The sequence below is a fragment of the Sebastes fasciatus genome, chromosome 19 (assembly GCF_043250625.1).
Source record: "Sebastes fasciatus isolate fSebFas1 chromosome 19, fSebFas1.pri, whole genome shotgun sequence".
NCBI lineage: Eukaryota > Metazoa > Chordata > Actinopteri > Perciformes > Sebastidae > Sebastes > Sebastes fasciatus.
Window position 1 is genome coordinate 8,447,647 of NC_133813.1, and position 5,464 is coordinate 8,453,110.

Here is a 5,464-nt window from a genome sequence, read left to right on the forward strand (position 1 = left end):
TGAATCATCAGCATATTGTTTGTTCTGTCCGACACTTCTGTTGTGTGTCTTTAACGAACGCTGCAGCCTCTAGAGGACGCTAGCAGCCCTTTAGACTTAGTCTGAAGCAAATTAAGAATTCTGTATACAGTTTTTTTTACTGTGGAAAATAAACATTCAAGCATGACTGCAGTCAAACACTCTGTTGCGATTCCAATGAGATCAGGTGTGTTTATTTTGTAGACCTTTTCATCCCTTCCCCCTGCTGCCCACCTGCGCTGCACCTGACGTCAACCCAACTGAGACACACACACTCATGGTCAGCATAACAAACACACATACAGGCAAATGAGCGTGCAAACACACATACACACACACTAACAAACACACGAAACACCCCAGAGCTACACCGTACAGTACATCACCATCATCATATCTGTCTCCCATTTGAATTCTTTTCAAAGCTTTTATTCTTTCAAAGAGACATTCATGGCAACTAGAACCCAACTTGTGGCTCACACACACACACACACACACACACACATGCACACACACACACACACACACACATTTTTGTCCCCATCTGGTCACCATTCAGCAGGATGCGTGCACTCTCTGTAGCTGTGTGTTGAAGCGAACACTCTCACAACCCTCAGTCAGCTCTGTTCTGCAAAGATGCACTTATTGATCTTTGACCTTTAATGACCTCTATTGGTGGTTAGCAGGAAGTGCATCAAGATTTAGAAACGGATTTCCTGCTACTTGCTCTCTAGACTATAGCTGTGTGTTAAAAAGTGTATTACCTTCGCCAAGGAGGTTGTGTGTCAGCAGGATTACGGAAAAACTACTGACCCGATTTTCGTTAAACTTGGTGGAAGGATGTAGCATGATCCAAGAGAGAACCTATACAATTTTGGAGTGGATCCGAATCACAGGGCGGATACACACATTATTTTTCACTCATGGAAACGGCCTTGACTAAAGTCTGTGCTCTCAGACTGCCCTTCTAGTTATTTATTACGATCATAAAAAACATATTGGCTTAGAGCAATTTAACTGCAAGCAGCTTCTTGCCTTTTGAGCCTGTGTAAACAGAATATTAAAGGAATCCTGACATCCCCCCAGAGTCGGATGAGAAAATGGATCATCTCTGTGCATCCGGGAGAGAGATAGGTCTAGGATGTCTTTAGCCTAGCTTAGTACAAAGACAAGAAGCAGGGGGGAAAGTGCCAGGCTAGTTCCATCAAAAGTAAAAAAAGAAAATTAGATCCACTGCAAATTCTGTAATTTTCAGCCAATGTTATAACTCTGCCATTATAAATAATAGTTATGCTAACATTGACTATTAGTCTAATATTAATTTTCGTAAACTCATTATGTAGAAATTGTATCCTAGTCCATAGAACCTCTTTATCGATGACATCCCGTATAGGTCGTGACAGGCAGCTTACCATGATTGGTTGGCGACCGACGTGTAGTCTGTCATGTCTCTCGGGAAAGTCACGGCAAGAAATTATGACTCTATAATTGCCTAATCTGACACAGGGACCATCTTAACTGACAAAAATACTGTGTAGTCTGAACCCAATATTATCTGCATAACTGTTACTGACTCCGTTTGTATTAATGGAAATAGAAATTGGACTTTTTACACATTTAGAGGAACCTTTCAACTCGCTGTGCATTCACAGGTAATTTTCCCTTGACAAGAGTTCATTTGTGGCTAGATATGTGTGTGTGTGCGTGTGCGTGTGTGTGCGTGCGTGTGTGTCCAGGTTGACAGGATCTAAAATAAGCAGCTTTTTTTTACTGGTTCCAAGCAGCACTCTCACTGTGTGGTTTGTGTGTTTCAGTATGTTTTCATGTGTAGTTTTTGAGGGTTTTCATGTCCTGCTTTACGGTTTTGTGTGTTTTAGTACATGTTCTCATATTTTGCCTTCCCTCTGGTTTTCCTTATTTGGGATGGGTGGGTTACTGGTCATCCAGCCCTCCAGATGTTCTGACTAACTGAGCTGTTCCACATGCAGACTCCAAACCAAAACTAGTGGTAGAAGAGGCATCCCAGAATACATTGCGCATGGGGCTGAAGAAAGCTGAAAACCAGTGAGTACAACCACAGATTTGCACAAATGTAAACATTTCTTAGAACATATACTGTTATGAAAAAGAAATATCTTAAATTGACTCTCTATATTGAGCATCATTTTGTCCAGTGTAGTCGGTAACACCGGTGTTGTCACGAGTTTATTGACCAGCAGGGAAATTTCCTCACCGTGGCATACCCAGACTGGCGTCCTCTCTTGGATCTGTTTGACAACACCACGATGTTTTCCTATCATTGTGCAGTATTTCCAATCGAGTCCTTTTTTGGTGAAGTAATCATCAACGCAGTGCATTATTGTTGTTCTCGTGGGAAGCTCTTTGCAAAAGAGTAGATCCTCGTGAAGATTACTGTCCCTGCAGTGTACAACAATAAAGCAGCATTGCTAATGTCAGTCAACTTATTCAGAAGTATGGCAAAGTATGGGCTTGCCTTTATGCCTTCCACAAGTTGGTATTCAATGTCATAACTCCCCAGTATCTCTCGGCACATATCCGTATAGCGCTAGGCAAGATAAGCTCCACTGCGATCGTAAAGGGTTTCTTGCTACGGGCCACACGAGCAGTTATGAAAGTGGCTTTTGACTGAGTTGTTAATGTTGTGGTGACTTTCTGTTGTGCCTGTTTCTTTTCCTTGGGAAATGTTCTTTTGGCTTCCCAACACATCCCGGGTGCTTTATGGTTATGCGTCTCTTGAGCTTCGATGGTTTTAACGCCTCATTTGACAGGATTTCATCACATTCAACACGCTGTGCTTTCGGCGCAGCATCCTTGCCTGCCATTATGAATCCAAATTGAATGAAGTCAGGGTCATATTTCCTCACCACATTCTTTGGAGCTTTACTGGCGCATTTTGGTTTCAAAACCGATCCATTTTGTGTCACCGCATCCGAGAGAACGTTAGCTAGCTAACAGCATGGATGTGTAAAGAGAACTGGATACAGCATTGGAGGCGGGCTCCCCTTTTCCTATAGGAGTTGCTCAGTGGCGCATGAAGCCAAAATGGCTTGACTGCCGAATGATCTACCGCATCCATTGAGCCCATAGAGCAGGCGCAGAAGTAGTAGTAGTTTAACCCCGCCTCCCAGCCCTCAGTCCAGCCACGATCTGGGTCTCATTCACACGAACGGAGGAAGGGAAATAACTCTGGATTCGGCTATTAGTGCATTTTACAACTTTTAGGACGTCTCTTTCAAAATGTAAGTCTATGGGAAAAAGTATTTTTGTGCCAGTGGCATCACGTGACGGACACGTAAGTTATAATTCCACCGTTTGGCCACTTCAAAGCCCAGTACTCCTCCCGGGGGCTTGGCTAACAGTGGCAAAACACGTTTGTCTCCACTGATGATGTATCGCGATTGGCATGGTGATATTAAAACGGAACTGGTCATTAAAACTAGCGTTTTTTTATTCATTGGAATTCTTAAGCGTAATTACTATCTTTGTATATTACCAAAAAAATACATTTTTAATTTGATCTAACCATTTGGAAGTACCTCCGTGGCCCACTACATGGCGCTCTGAGGCCCACCAGTGGGTACTGGTTGAGAATAGCTGGTCTAAAGTGTGCTAGATAGTTGTAGAGCAACTGTAAAGTGAGTGTCGAATGGATTTCTATCGTGCAAATTGTAAACGAGACAAATAAATGTAGTTATTTTAGTTATGAACTGTGTTCAACTCTATTATATTCAGCTGGTTAACCAGATTTTACAATATAAAAGTATTGAATCTTGATAAAATGCTCAAAATAGCACATGTAAAATTCATCTTTTCACTGAATTTTACTTTCTTTTCTCCCTAAAAAATATGTAATGGAGAAAATAAAAGCTACGCAGACTAAAAATGTGCTGGTGTGCGTTTGTTGATGAAGTGCCTCGGTAGTCCTCACCCGCTCTCACCCCTCTCTCACCCCTCTCTCCCTTCTCTCTCTGTGTTGACGTCAGTATCGGTGGTGAACCAGGCCACAGTGGCAGCCTGTAGAGCCCTTTGATCCCACACTCCACTCTATTAGAGCTCTCATATGGACTTCACATCACACACACACACACACACACACACACACAGATGGTCTGTAGCCTGTAATTTGTCTGTGGTTTAATAAAGTTCTCATTGACAGACTGACTGAGTGATGAACTGATCTGTCAGGTGGACAAAAGCTTTACACACATAATACAAGATCATATAATTATACTGTAGGACGACATTATGATACCACAGATTGCCATTTTTAAATTATAGAACTACATTATTACTGTAGTACATAATGCATACTTCTGCCATATGTCATGTAATATATAAGTGCATTATGATGCCCCTTAACCAAATGATTACACTATGGAGCTACACTATTATACTATAGTATTACTAGTATGCTGAAGTTCCAAACTTAGGGTCACGTGATGTCATCGCCGTGACAACTGAGCAAACTCCATCTGCTTTTGAAGTCTGTGAGATGACCTCGAGTTAAGATTGATTCGTAAAACTACTATTTCTAAGCTCAAGAATAAACTTAAATGCTCAATTACAAGTCAACTACTAATATCCCTTTACCTGTGTATACTTACAGAAGCGTTCTATCTCTGTAGATCACCACAGCAGACACATAATTATAAGTGGAACAAACATACAACATACAATTCACAGCCAGAGGCTTGTTTAGAGAAATCTGTTTATTTGTGTAAAGAGCGTCACCTTCTTATTAGAGTCTAATAAACAGTTTTCCACTCAGGTGAGCAGCGTGGACAATTATTCTCTGACAACTTCACAACACCATAATCGAGGGGAAATAAATAATTCCCCGGTAGAGATCAAATTATCAGCTCACATCGTAGCTTTTTTTATTCTGCTCAATCTTCAAGATCTTCATGCCCTCCCTCTTTTCCTACTCTTGTTGAGCGTCTCCTCTCTTCTTTTCTCACCCTCCTCCCTCATCAGAGGTGAAAATTTACCCAAAGGGAGTCTCTCTTTTTTCCTTCCCTCTCTCCTTCTCTCGTCTTCACACCTTCCTCATCAGTTCTGCCAAGTTTCCCCCAAAGGTGTGCTGCAGCTCGCTGACTCGCTGCAGGAAATGATAACGAGCTTAGAGAAAATTTTATCACCTGTTCTAACTGTTTATTTTCAGACTTAGAAGCTAACAGGCTTTGTTTAAGGAAATTATGAGTCACATATTGCATTTATTGTTGCATATTATAGCCCTTTTTTCCGAAGTGTCTAGTTGTTTTAGTAAGTGTAATCCAATCAGAAGTTAAATATCTGCAAAGGCAAACTTTTATCAGATTTGGTGTCTTAAAAAAGTTAAAAAAATAAATAAATCTTTCTTTTGTTTCACTTTCTAACTGCACCTGATTTTAACAAAAAGTCAAATCAACCTCAAAGTTTTGGACGA